The sequence below is a fragment of the Amphiura filiformis genome, chromosome 13, assembly GCF_039555335.1.
Source record: "Amphiura filiformis chromosome 13, Afil_fr2py, whole genome shotgun sequence".
Taxonomy (NCBI): domain Eukaryota; kingdom Metazoa; phylum Echinodermata; class Ophiuroidea; order Amphilepidida; family Amphiuridae; genus Amphiura; species Amphiura filiformis.
Genome location: NC_092640.1, coordinates 60307830 through 60323508, shown reverse-complemented (window position 1 = coordinate 60323508; position 15679 = coordinate 60307830). Strand labels below are relative to the sequence as shown.

Here is a 15679-nt window from a genome sequence, read left to right as displayed (position 1 = left end):
GCTTAATCAGCGCCAATATTGCAACATTGAAACAAACAACTTTACAAACATCCAACTCCATCCCATCCCCCTTAGACAGTGATGATAAAGTGCCTTGCCCAAGGTCACAGCACGTTGACACAAGGGGGCCTCGAATTCGCAACCAATAGATTATGAGTAGGTACCTTTTCTCTCGGCCACACATGCTCCCCATGTGTGGTGGTTGGCACCCAAGGGCGCTGTGGTATAAAACAGGGATGGGAAACACAACTTCTCTCTTTGTCTTCTTTCTTCCTCCCTTCCCTCCACTTAGGCAAAAAGCCACTTGAACTTTAAGATTAAGAACCATTGGTGGTTACATGTAGCCCTTTCCTAAATCTTATGCTACTAGACCATACAGACCATACACAAACCACAACCTCAGCCCACAAAGCCACTGCAAGACCATGCATCCCACCTTATCCGATTGCTTAATCCTGCTAAACTAATGCACAAAACTGTCGGCTGGGCAACGGTCACATGCGTGGCTTGCTACCCCTAGTCGGGTGGTTGGCATCCGAGGGGTTGGTGAGTTTGGTGGTTTCAAAACTGGGTTGGGGAAAACAATTTTTTCTTCATCCTACTTCTTCCTTCCTTCCATCCACTTGGGCAAAAAGCAGTTGGGTTAAAAAAAAGATATACCACTGGCTATACATGCGTCTTCAAACAAAGAACACCAATGCAGCAGTCAGGTCTCAAAATTCACAACTTGCAACTTCATTTATGTTAATAACCAGAAAAGGTGTGGAAATAATGTGGTTAAGTGGTCTATGGATCTCTGAATGTTCATTTAAATCTAGTAATGGTGCCATTATTTAAGCCAATGCAGGAGTTCTGATTATCATATATTTATGCTGAAATTGCAGCTATAAAGGTGTGGTCCATTGTGTGACTGATATGAGGACAGTAACTGTTAAATGTTAAGAATGTGCATTTTGGTGGAGTTCAAGATATTAGTCCTCAGAAGTGCTGAAGATTTTTCATGTCTCACATCAGACAAAGATGATCTATAGACAGTACTTGTAAACAGAAATATGAACTATGCATCAAGCGCTTAATGTAAAAGTAGACAGCATGTGTACCAATACACAAACAACAGATTTACCAAATATTCATGCATGGATTACTGTCATGACAAATTAACTTTTTATGGAAACAATCTGAAGTAGGTATTTTCTTGTAGTTCACATGATACCACATGCTTCTCTTTTATATGTATTGTATTGTACATGTGGATCAGGAAGTGACCTAAAAAGCCTAGCATTTGCAGCTCTGGTGCATAATGTTTAATTTAAACAATCAAACTTAAAAGCCACAGTTAGTACAGGGTGCTATTGGAATTTTTCGAGTTGGCATCTAGTTTTCCTACATAATAGTGAAACCAATGTTTTTTTAACATCCTTACACCTTTAAAAAGGATAAAATTTGAATTGATTCGATTTTTTTCTATGCCCCCTATACTTCCCACGGGGTGTCGAGGGACATAATGGGGCGAAAAGTATATGTCCTATCATGCTGCAATATACCTCAAATTGTTCCTCTCATTGCTACTTAATAAAAAAGTCAATTGTCATTTGTCATAATGCACTAGGGTGATTAGTGAAGGATTTTTAGAATAAGGTCAAATGTCAAAATATCTCATGCACAGAAGTCAAATTTTCAAAATGCACCGATTCAATCGAAATTTGCCTTAAATTACTCTTCTCGGCAAATAGGAAAATAATTTATTTGAGAAATTTATAACCTCAGAATCGGATGAAATTATGGGTCAAATGTTATGCTTGTATATATTTCTATTGGACTTTGGCTGCATGAACTCTGAAAGGGGACATGATGACCAGGGTTGTAGCTAGGACATTTTGAGTGCTGGGTGGCATTTTATGAAAATCTTGCATACATGGTAATCTGTTGTCAAAATTGATCAAAATCTTGACTAATTCAACAAAAGTTTGCAATTTTGGACTATGAGTGGTAGGTTCCAATGGCAAAATTGCTGCTTTGTGATGGGCTCCAAAACTGAGTGGTGGGCTCTACCACCCACTGTAGCTACAACCCTGATGATGAAAATACAAAAATGCACTTAAAGTGAAATTTGAGATCTGACCAATTTTTAAATTTTAACCTAGTGTATGTAATTTTGGACATTTGAACCATTTGACCTTAACTCCTGAACTAAGCATCGTAGAAAATTATGACAATTTACTTTTTATATTCCCGGTGATGAGAGGAATAATTTGAGATACATTACAACATAATGGGACTATTTTGGACGTTTGCCCCCACTATGACTATGACCCATGAAAAAATGGAAACAATCAAATTCTTATCATTTCAGGTTTAAGTATGCCAAAAACATTGGTTCCACTAATATTTAATATTAAATTCCAAACTCATAGTGCCCTGTACAAAATGTACAATTTCTATCTCATTTTAATTTTGATATTCTCTACTCAAAAGCTGAAATATTAGAAATAACTGTCCATTTTAAGCCAAAATAACAAGGTAATGTGAAAGAAACTCCACATGCTATTTTGGCCATTTTAGGTGGAATTCTATGGTGGACTTAATGTCTGAATATGACATGTCAAAATTACTCTGTTGATCTGAAACACACAATGAATTTGGCTGAATCCAATTGGATTTAAGTTGGACATGTGTAAACATTACAAATATGGCAAAAATTCAGGTTTGAAAAAATTGAAACTCATTTTAAAAGATAGTGCATTATGGCTGTATGAAATGTATGAAAGGTAATACATCTTTTGCCGTCTCAGCACTTATTGATAATAGAATCATACTTTTTCATGGTCTTCTGGTATAAGAAGGATTTGTATACCTCCATATCAAAATGATGCACTTGTCAGCTGCTACATGCATCTACTTTCACATGATAGCTATGAATAAATACCAGAATCATCTCAAGTGGAGGTCACTTCAAATCATCCCCAATTAAGAACAGTGTTAAAGAATGTTCTCCATGTTACTTGGGATGATTTGAAGTGACCTCCACTTTGGAGGTGAGTGTGGTATTTATTCCTAGCTATTATGTGAAATGAGACACATGCAGCAGCCGACAAGTGCATCATTTTGATATGGATGTACACATTTTCACTATTATTAACATACTCAATATGTGGGGAAACCAACCATTATTACTTCAAGTAAACTTTGGGTTGATGGAATTAACAACTTTCAATCTGAATTAAGATTATTTTAAAGAAGACTTACCATCTAGAAAATAATTTTTAATGACAATTATTGGTAGAGCTTCTCTTTGTAAACCAGTGCTCATACGTCGATGATTGCAAAATGTTGTTATTTATCCTGAAGATAGGATTTGTCAGGTGTGTGATATGGGTGAAGTTGAGGATGAGTTTCACTTATTATGGAGGTTTTTTTAAGTGTTGGGGAAATTTCTGATCAATATTGTAACATAATCTGATATCTTTGTTAGCGATACTGTTACATTTCTAGTCATTACTTGTGTGCTTTGCTCCACAGCAACACCCTCAATTTTTTTCAAATTTCTACTTTTTGCACCATTGTAATGTGCCATTGGTGTACATAAAGATTAAGCCTGAAGTGCTTTGGTTACAGTAAAATTTAACATTGATGGTAAAACCGTGTATCCCCAGGTTTATTCTGAGCTCACCGATCGAGTGCTGAATAAATACATCGCCTGCGTGTATATATTGAATTATTGAAATAGGCCAAAAAAAAAAAAATGTTTGCTTGTCCATATATAGATCACTTTCAGATGTTGGGTCGGTGGCTCGGTCAGGAAAACATTTTTTTTTCTTTTTATATCTTTTTTTTCATGTACCAAAAGTATAATGTAATGAAGTACTATGTAAAACACTCACTGACAACAGAATTTCAACCAAAGATTCAAGGTAAAAATTCAAGGTAAACCCTACTTTATTCGACACGTCGTGTCTGGCAGACTTAAAATACTGCATTTTTAAGTTCAAAAGTGTTTTTTATACTTGTAGACGCTGAGAATCATAATGCGAAATATTGAAACCCTCAGCCAGGTACGACTGGACAGGAGAAACATGCAGGAAATGTTTTTTACAACATTTCTTTTCAATCTTTCAAAAAGTTCATGACATTTTTGAGAAAATTGGTTTAAAAAAACTTTTTCAAAACAAAAAGTTCTACGGTCGGGATTGCCGAGACAGTCGATCGGACGAGGACAAGCAAACAACTTTTTTTTTTGCCTAAGTGACGTACATCGTATAAACTGTATGCATATATCGCTATTCATTGTATGTCTTGTCTGAACATCCCATCAGCTGCGTGTAGCTCCGCCAATAATCATGATAAATAATACACGCATTGTAGGCGCTGTACATCAACTTGACACGTAAACTTTGTGTATATTGCTATTAGTCTTTACGTCTTGTTTGAATTCCATCAGCTGTGTGGAGCTCCCAATAATCATGGTAATTGTAATTGGCGAGCTAGATACACGCATTGTAGGCACTGGAATGAAATACCAATTGTTGTTTTTTTTTATCAGTAGCTATCAGTGAAAACTAACATTTAAATAGGAATCTATTTTTTATGCAAATCACACATTATTGCTTTAATCTTTTGTAAATTACACCTATAATAATTTGTTGAGAACTTTTGATGTTGTGTGAAATATATGTACATGTATTAACTGTACCGTTTTAAGTGGTGAAAGTTTTATAAATTATTGAGGGATTGATTATCATTCATAACCTCATATACACAACAAGTGTGATATCGATCCAATCACAGATAATAACTTTTAAATACGCAGACGCAAATGCACTAGGTCAATGAAAAAAAGTATAATGACCGCGTCTCGTGACGTAGCTAAAAGTACGCTCTACAATGACAATGTTACGTGGCGTGTTAGGCTTTCGAACAATTTATGCAGCCAGTATTTGGAAATCGCATCATTGCGTGCTAGTGTGATTGGTCGCTAGCGGTATTTCCTTAATGGGCTATTCGATTTTTTACAGGGAAAACGACAGATAAAGTTAAAATTGGATGTGTTCTGTTTTCAAATTAAAATGACTTTGCATCAGTTATTTTTCGGGTAGTGTGAAATACCTAAACATTGTGCTTTGGACCTCGGAATATCCTCGGGCTGGGCTCCTCCGTATATTCCTCGGTTCCAAAGCACAATGTTTAGATATTTCACAATACCCTCAAAACAACTAATGCACAGTCATTAACCTCTTATTAACATGTATACATGTGCTTATACATAATGCATTTGAAAGATGGGTACATGTATTCAAATTAGTCCCATGAACATGGCAGATGCTAAAATGCTGTGTGGATATAGCTGTTGAAAATAGTATCATCTGTTCGTAAAGTTTGTTTTTAAAAGTAAAAACCAACAGACCCATCCCACCACTAGGCTCTCGGCAGATCCTCTTATCTTTTCAGAGGTGTAAGACTGAATCCCACAAACAATCATACTTCAACCGCATTGTTCCCTTGTGGAACCAGCTGCCTCCGAAACCAGATTATCCAATTCCATTTCTTCTTTCAAATATCAAGCTCTGGATTTTTGAAGTCTCAATTTTATTCCAAATCTGTTCCTTCTGATACCTTTACTTGGTTTTGTACTTGCCGATGCCCTAACTGTAGGCCCATTTAAGGTCTTGCCCTGGCATTCCATTCTTTTTCCAAATTATTTAGGTCTTTCTTAGGTGGGATGGTTCTAGAGGTGAATTTACACCTGTTTATTCCAGCCTATTCACTGGTCTTTTAACATGTTTTTTTTTTTTTTAAAAAGCTTTTATATTTATATTTTTCTAAATTTTGATGTGCAATAATTTTATATGTACCAGTGATGAAGTCTAATAAATAAATAAATAAATACTAAGTAGAGTATTCACAATTAAAAACGAATGATATGTTTAGTTTATCTATTCAGAATACACCAATTATGGTTAAAACAGCATGAAATGAATGTGCTGATCCCTTTTTATAAATGTATTACTGTTTATGAAACATTTATATATTATGTGTATATGAACTATGAATAATAAAAGATAAGAAAGACTCATTTATACCAGTGTTCCTGAATTTAGTGTTTTTTATACAGAGTACAAAGATCATTCACAAAAATCATCCTTAGTGCAGAAATAAGGATTGGCCATACATTATATGTTCTGGAATGAGGACAATGTCAGTAGCTGCTCTTTGAGAGTGTAAACTGTGACTATTTATGTGGCAAAATGTACCTATGGTTCGTGCCGGAGGAGCATCTCCCCTCATCTTTGGCTGAAAGGTCATTTAGGTGGCAATGTCCAAATCTAGGTGTGATTGGGCTCAAATTTGGTGCATATAAAGCCAAAGGAGGGAAACATGTTAAAGGCAGAGTTAACTTGAGGTCAAAGTTCGTGTAGAGGTTTATTTCTAAATTCCTTTGATTAGACTCCATATTAATTAAATTGTGAATGCTAAATTCAGTCATGACTTCAGCAGCATAGCTGCTATTGTTTAAGATATTGACCATTAATAGCATCCAAATGAACTTTGAAAATTCACACACTGATTTGCACAAAAGATGTACAAAATCGGAAATAGACCAAAAATGAGAAAATGCTTTTAGGAGCCGGCCTTGCTCTCTATAATTGCCTACCTGTTGGATGCTGCATTTATTGAATTATTATTTAGCTAAATCGTCATTTCACCAAGGAAATGAACATGGAAATAATTGCCATTGATGTTAGTGGTCAATTCCTGCACTTTCATAAAAGGAAAATGGGAAATTCTTTGTTTTCTCACATTACATGAACATTGGGTAAATCTAAATACATTCATAACCTCATGAATAAAGTGATGCATGAGGCCCAATCAAACTTATTTTGTAACCTCAGTGTATGCGAAACGAACAATCCACATGCAAGCAACTATCGTGTCCGTACATTGCATGATTAAGCACTGTTGACTATTGAATTTTTAAAAGGAAAATGAAAGGAGGTGAAGTTGAATTTTATTTTGTTTTTCAGAAAGAATAATAATATTATACAGATTGTAAAAACAATTTGAAAAGTGACCACTATGTACGTTTGGACAGTATTTATTGTGGGACATTAGAGCACATCAGACATATCGAATTGCATTCTGAATACGAAGAATGTCCTGATGATATCAAATAATTTAGATTTTTTTGAAATTCGCGATGTAATACACATTAATGGCATATGATTAAAATCCATATCTTCAATATGAAAGGTCACAATTTTTAATTGATTGTCGTCAGCTTTTCCTCCCAGCTACATACACTTTAAGAATATATCATTAGATTTATAACATTTACTTCGAGGACTGTTATATGTCAAAATGTGAAAAATATCAAATTTTAATAACTTGTCATAAAATTTGTATGAAATCATGAATTTCAAAAATGAAAAATTATTTGATATCAGAAAGACATTCTTCGTATTCAGAATGCAATTCGATATGTCTGATGTGCTCTGATGATGATGTCCCACAAAAATACTGTCAAAACGTTCTCAGCAGCACTCTCTTATTATGTTCACTGTGTGGTAAAGGTCTACAACATCTCTGAAATACATGTACTAAATCCAGGTATATTTCATGATGCCTTTACCTTGGATTTCTTGTATCTATAACATATGTATACCGATGCAGGACTACAAGTTCGTATATAACAGTACAGTATGATTAAAAGTTCCATTCGGTGATCCCAGCGCAAATGTAAAAAAAATTAAAATTAATTGCTTAAAATAGATGGATAAGGCATTAAAAAATTGTCGCTCGGTATTTTTGGAATGAAAAAATTGCCAAAAAACAAAGAAAACACAATGTTTAGAATGAATATTTTAAACAGTTCTCTCAACAAAAGAAAACAGCAGTGTACATTTATATTGACAGGGTTGAAGCCCTATTCAAATAGCCAATTTATATAGACCACTTGACATCACTGTTTATCAACAAAGGCGAGGGACTCGTCTGTCGATATGCTTGACCGAGCCGCCACACTGTTCAATGACTTTCTTGTACTATATGAAATGTGGCGGCGATTTAAAATGCATGTATGCCCTACCCTTAGCAAACTACGATGGGTACGCACACTGTAGAGCAAAGAAGAATGGAAATTGCCATAATGCGCGCGCAAGATACTGCCCGGCAATGACGTCACATGCCAAGTGGTCTATACTGTCCGTAATAAAGATTCCTGTTAATGCCTTATTTTGTCTTGAACCACTAGCAGGCTATATAGATGTTAGCACATCACAGTGTCATCGCCCTGATATCTTCATGGCAGAAATCGCCATGGTAGGTTGAATCCACCGCCATATGAATGGCCATTTTGTATCGACCTGTTAATAGTTAAATTGAGTCGCATAATGGCCGAAGGACATCTGACTAAGGCTTCTGACAATAGCCCCGATTTGGCCGGTGACTGTATAGACTTCTCCGTAGTCCACTTGCCAATTGTGCACTACTCTGGCTATTACATTTAAGCTTAAAACTCTGATTTAATTAATGAGTGCACAATTGATAGATTTTCACAACTGATCTTTTCAGTCACCGTACGCCCTCTGTTTGTTAGCTTCCCAAGTGGACTACTGACTTTGCCTTGAGAGTTAGGCCAATTTCTGGCCTAACTAAAATTGGTGATGATGTAATGCATCTTTAAAAATGAATCTGGCTTGTGATTGGTCGCCCAGATCTCGTTATTGTTTAAATCCTCCCGACGCCAGTACTGGTACCATTATAACTATACATGGTACACAACTATCTAGGGAATGCGGCGCTTTTGTGCTGGTCGATGAACGTATGCATCTAGCGCGTATTGTACCAGCATGCTTAGTCTTGTGGTTAGATTTTATTGATAAACAAGTATGATTGACAGTGTGTGAGTCCCGGGGTAAAGTTCTGCTTAAAAGTGAAAGTCCATAGTCGGTTTTTCGGATAATAAACTGGCAGATTCTAAAATTAGAATTGTTCAGTATTGAAGTGTCATTATAATTATGCCATTATGATATGTTGCATTCAATAATATAAGCCTACCATGCCTACGTAGGGCATATACTTTACTTTTACTGTCACAAATATAATTATATAGCCTAAACTTTTTCATAACCATTTTATACTAGTATTTTGATGTACTAAATATCAGTATAATTTCGAGTTCAACTGAATGCGTTCATCATGATTAATAACATTTTTATTTATCAAAAATCGACTATGGCATAGTCTAGTGACTGTACTGCAACAATATCGTGGGCCACAATATGGAGTCTGCATCAGGATTTAAGTCATTCTGCCTACCTTGATTTTCCAGTAGCCAAAGGCCAATTCCACCGTTACGGACGTTACAGATACATGCATCTTGCAACTTTTAAGTGAATAGCACACATGTTTGCTGTTAGGATAACACTTTATTTCTTAGTATGCTACTAGTACACACTCTAATGTTCAATATAATAAAGCAGTTTTGTTTTGGCTTTCTTAGTTAATTAGCTACAGAAATTAGAAACGAGCGTTACGGACGTTACGCGAAAGTGCCTGCCTTTTTGACAGATGGTACATATCCTTAAATCTCCATACAGTTCTGTGTTTTATTTTTTCCTGTTAACAATATTGAGCAAGCCCTGTGTCTCCATTCCATGTAAACATGAAAAGCAAGTTTGAAATTAATACTCCTGTATCGTCCCCACACTGTTGATTTAGCGTTACGGACGTTACATTTTATCTAAAAAATAACGTCCGTAACGCTTTAATTACATAAAAAAAAAAAACTGTCAAGGTGCTTCCTCAGATTTTTTTTCTTTACTATCTTGAAGTAGGTCTGACATCAATCTATGGAGGCATGATTGCAGCAAGTTTGAAATAAATGCTCCTGTTTTGAGCAATAATGTTCCAAAATTTTGTTACGGACGTTACAAAAGGCACTTTTGGCATGGAATTGGCCCAAACAAAATCGTGCACGATATCACAAAAGAGCGAAGTTGAACAAAATTTAACTCTTGATATTAAATCCCAGATGAAAATTCCAGCCCCTGATGAAAATTTTCACTGCAGAGCTCGTGGTAGTGATGTGGAGTCTGAATTGAACATATACGCAAAAGATTCAGTACTTGACTGGGTTTTCTTGACTCATGGCAAAATAAATTTAGGGGCTATCATTTTCTTTGGAAGGGGGTCCCAAATTTAAAAAAGTCGACGTCGATAAAAATGCGACCACCCCCCCTATTTCGGCAACAAAATTTTATGACCCCCCACCACCGATACACCCTACCCCTAAACAGGCTAAAATTGTATTAAAAGCAGTCATTAAATAAATAAATAAACACACTATCTGTGTACCCCTATTTTCTTCCAAAATTAAATAATTTATGAAATTCGAAGCTATATACACAGTTCGGGAAACGACCTCGTACAGAAGCTTACAGAATTTGGGTGCAAAGTAAACGTGGAATTACAGGAAATATTTATCACTGATAATGAATCCGAATTCATCTGAAGAATATTTTAGGTCAAACAATTACCATTGTCTCAAAACTGTAGTTGTTTTTGCAATATTAACACCTTTTTGCAGCATTTTCATCTCATCGTGACCATTGTTTACATGTTTGTCCAGGAGCAGCCATTTCTAAAACCACCAAGAGCATTAGCCTCTTGGCCAGTCGTTCAAAGTTATTTTGGGTCAGGGAACAAACCAAAAGATCGAAGAAGTCCGGGTTTCGTTAGGCAGAGACGAGGTTAAAAATGTTAATTACGTTTCTCCAACACTCTAATAAAATATCGATGTTATTTCACGCAATTACTGCTTTACAGGCAGGGGAGAGATCGAGAGGAAGTCCGTCCGCTGTCAAGAAGTACTACTAAAACTAATAGGCTTATCGATCTTTTGGTTTGTTCCCTTAATGTTGATAAGTTTTATTTAAAAACAGAGGGCGGTGTTGCACAATTCGGGAATGTCCCTGAATATTGTTTCCCCTGGAATATCATCTCTTTAAGCTTCTTTAATATGTTTTTACCTAGGTGGGTTTACACCCACCTAGGTATTCTTTTTTAGTCCATTCCTTCCGCTGGCAACAGAGACTCAGAGAGGGTTAAAGTATGAAACCCAAGTTGATGTCATGGAAAATTGTTTTGCCTTTGTTTACTAGAGGCTGTTCCTCTGTGGTAATAGTGTGTTGTGAGGGTTAATATTGTGGGCAGTCTCCGTGGGACTTGCAAAGAAAGTTTAGTAAAACCATAAATAACTGATGGCACCTCTGGGATAGCTGCTATGAGGAAAGTGGAATTTGTTTTTGTAATTCTTTAACATGTCTAACATCTGATGTTTGTTTGCAGCTAGCTATCATGATGATGCTCAAATTGTTGAGCCGATTCAAGTGATTTAATGCTTGTGGGTGACAGTTTGGAATTATGTGCTGTGGTCCAGCTTTCTGAAAATAAGGACAAAATAACTTGTTGCAAGTAGGGCCTATTTGTTCTTTGCTGTAGCTACTTCAATAGCTTTTCAGTCAGTGCCCCAAACATTTGTAGATTGGTTTTTGATTTGGTTTCTAAAATTTAAAGATGTCTTTTCCAAAATTGCACATATTTGCTAACAAATCATGCTTTAAGCAATTGCAGGCATACTTGTAGTATGTCTTTTGAATTTGTTCATTTTGTGGGACAGGGACAAATAGCATAATTTTGAGGTTTACTAAATACTTGCTAGCCCAGCCAGGGTACAATGACATGAACGATCTAGACCCAGGGTCTTTGATGTGAAAATAATGGCATATCCAGTGGAGTAGTTTTCACTTGGAAAATGTGTTTATACCCTCTATATCAAATTAATAATACAAATTCATGTAGGCCTATACAAAATGTCCCAATTGAAAAATCGTGTACAGATAGGCCTAATACTGATATCAGAGACATGGCACACTAATTACCTAGGTGGGTTTACCAAACCTAGGTATTAGAATCAGTTTTGTACTTCCGCTGGCAACAGAGACTCACCTATCATGACCCAGTTCTTGAACCCCAATATATTTGTATATTCATTGAATAACCTTTGACAAATTGGGTACAAAAAAACTCATACTCTGTAACAAATTCAAAATGCTATGTCACTTGCACATATAATCATGGAAGTATACTATATAGTGTGCATGGTCAGAACAGAGATCAAAAGTAGAATCAGACTTGTCTGGAAGTTGATTCTCAATTGGAAATAAAACCACCCCTTGCTGCAACCCCGTCACAACTCTAATTTCACTGACCCCCAAGCAGGTGATGTCAGCCACTTACTCCGCTTTCACCATTCAGAAGTTCACTGGCTGTCATGGTTGTTGTGGATATTATAATAATGTGCAGATGATGAGCATTGATCATGTTGATTACCTAGCTGGGGATTTACAACCCCCCCCACCGAGCTAGGTACTGTTTTGCTATTCGATCTTTCTTATTTATCTGGGGCACAACCCCAGCTAGGTACTGTTTTGCTATCCAATCTTTCTTTTTTTTTTTTTTTTCTGACAATAACTTCAAATTGCTTCTCCTCCTACATGTAATTGAGGTTCATTAAGAGGGCATTTCCAGAAAACCAAATACCTTCAAACTGCTTCTTCTGTCAATATTATATATAGTACAATGATGTCATTTGCATGCATCGGCTATACCACACGCCTATAACTTGCATACAGATTGGGGTCAAAGGTCATTAAGGGGTAAAATCTTACAATTGTATTATCTGGATATCTGTAAGGGGTATGGGGCTCAAAGTCGGTGACGACAAATCTCATGACCAGGGGAACGTTTGGTCAGGGCAAAGGTCATGCAGATGTGAAATTTTAGAAATGCATTTCCTGTACATCTGTAAGGAATACGGTTCTCAAACTTGACAACAAACTTAATGATCAGGGGAACATTTTGGGTCAAAGGTTATCTGGGGTTAAATCTTAGAATTCACTTTCTGGATACCTGCAAATAAATTCAGTGACAACAAATCTTGATCAGGGGAACATTTTGCAGGGTCAGGTCAAAGGTCGTATAGAGGTCAAATCTTAAAATGTCTTTTCTGGACATCTGTAAGGGTAGGACTTTGACAACAAACTTGATGACCACGGAAACATTTTTTGAACATTTTGCAGGGGTCAGGTCAAAGGTCATTGATCAAATTTTAAAATTGCATTTTCTGGACATCCGTAAGAGAAAGGGACTCAAACTCGGCGACAACAAACAACATGACCAGGGGCAAATTTTTGGAAAATTTTGCAGGGGTCAGATACCTCCACAACACCAACACGCCCCACCTAGGTTTGTGGTCTATGACCATCATTTGCCTCTAGTTTTATTTAATTTGTTAATTCGTCATCATTGGTGGTACAATATTTGGGGAGGGAGAGGGACGGGGGTGTTCAAAGCAGGCATAAATGTCTGGTGAACATAATTTCACAATCATTTTCCCATTTATTTTTTTATCAGTGCATTCTCTTTGGTGTTATTTTGCAGCACTAGTCAATTATAATAATTGTACATGTTACAGGCTGTCTCTCTAATAAGCAGGACTTAATGCCCAGAAAAGATCGATTTCTGTTTCTGTAAAATATTCTCATTTTGTGGCACTCATTGACTATAATATTGTACAGGTTTCACTCTGTCTCTCTTATAATCAGGTTTTGATGCCCAGAAAAGTTCGATTTCCGTAAAATATTCTCATTTTGTGGTACTCTTTGACTATATAATATTGTATAGGTTTCATTCTGTCTCTCTTATAATCAGGTTTTGATGCCCAGAAAAAATAATTTCTGTTTCCCAAAAATATTCTCATTTTGTGGCACTCTTTGACTATAATATTGTATAGGCTTCACTCAGTCTCTCTTATAATCAGGTTTTGATGCCCAGAAAAAGGTCGATTTCTGTTTCTGTAAAATATTCTCCATTTTGTGGCACTCTTTGACTATAATATTGTAAATGTTTCACTCTGTCTCTTTTATAATCAGGTTTTGATGCCCAGAAAAAGGTCAATTTCTGTTTCTGTAAAATATTTTCATTTTGTGGCACTCTTTGACTATAATATTGTAAAGGTTTCATTCTGTCTCTCTTATAATCAGGTTTTGATGCCCAGAAAAAGGTCGATTTCTGTTTCCATAAAATATTTTCATTTTGTGGCACTCTTTGACTATAATATTGTATAGGCTTCACTCAGTCTCTCTTATAATCAGGTTTTGATGCCCAGAAAAAGTTCTATTTCTGTTTCTGTAAAATATTCTCATTTTGTGGCACTCTTTGACTATAATATTGTAAAGGTTTCATTCTGTGTCTCTTATAATCAGGTTTTGATGCCCAGAAAAAGTTCGATTTCTGTTTCCGTAAAATATTCTCATTTTGTGGCACTCTTTGACTATAATATTGTATAGGTTTCATTCTGTCTCTCTTATAATCAGGTTTTGATGCCCAGAAAAAGGTCGATTTCTGTTTCTGTAAAATATTCTCATTTTGTGGCACTCTTTGACCATAATATTGTAAAGGTTTCATTCTGTGTCTCTTATAATCAGGTTTTGATGCCCAGAAAAAGTTCGATTTCTGTTTCCGTAAAATATTCTCATTTTGTGGCACTCTTTGACTATAATATTGTATAGGTTTCATTCTGTCTCTCTTATAATCAGGTTTTGATGCCCAGAAAAAGGTCGATTTCTGTTTCCATAAAATATTTTCATTTTGTGGCACTCTTTGACTATAATATTGTATAGGCTTCACTCAGTCTCTCTTATAATCAGGTTTTGATGCCCAGAAAAAGGTCTATTTCTGTTTCTGTAAAATATTCTCATTTTGTGGCACTCTTTGACTAATGGTTTCACTCTGTCTCTATTATAATCAGGTTTTGATGCCCAGAAAAAGGTCAATTTCTGTTTCTGTAAAATATTCTCATTTTGTGGCACTCTTTGACCATAATATTGTAAAGGTTTCATTCTGTGTCTCTTATAATCAGGTTTTGATGCCCAGAAAAAGTTCGATTTCTGTTTCCGTAAAATATTCTCATTTTGTGGCACTCTTTGACTATAATATTGTATAGGTTTCATTCTGTCTCTCTTATAATCAGGTTTTGATGCCCAGAAAAGGTCGATTTCTGTTTCCATAAAATATTTTCATTTTGTGGCACTCTTTGACTATAATATTGTATAGGCTTCACTCAGTCTCTCTTATAATCAGGTTTTGATGCCCAGAAAAAGTTCTATTTCTGTTTCTGTAAAATATTCTCATTTTGTGGCACTCTTTGACCATAATATTGTAAAGGTTTCATTCTGTGTCTCTTATAATCAGGTTTTGATGCCCAGAAAAAGTTCGATTTCTGTTTCCGTAAAATATTCTCATTTTGTGGCACTCTTTGACTATAATATTGTAAAGGTTTCATTCTGTCTCTCTTATAATCAGGTTTTGATGCCCAGAAAAAGGTCGATTTCTGTTTCCATAAAATATTTTCATTTTGTGGCACTCTTTGACTATAATATTGTATAGGCTTCACTCAGTCTCTCTTATAATCAGGTTTTGATGCCCAGAAAATGTTCGATTTCTGTTTCTGTAAAATATTCTCATTTTGTGGCACTCTTTGACTATAATATTGTAATGGTTTCACTCTGTCTCTATTATAATCAGGTTTTGATGCCCAGATTTTTCGTATATTTTCAGATAA

General features: G+C 35.7%; 1 protein-coding gene across 1 annotated transcript in view; it reads right to left on the bottom strand.

The window, feature by feature from the left end:
- LOC140168599 (uncharacterized) overlaps positions 1-15679 on the bottom strand; it is a 96744-nt gene that overhangs the window by 28656 nt on the left and 52409 nt on the right. The gene's annotated exons all lie outside the window — the stretch shown is intronic.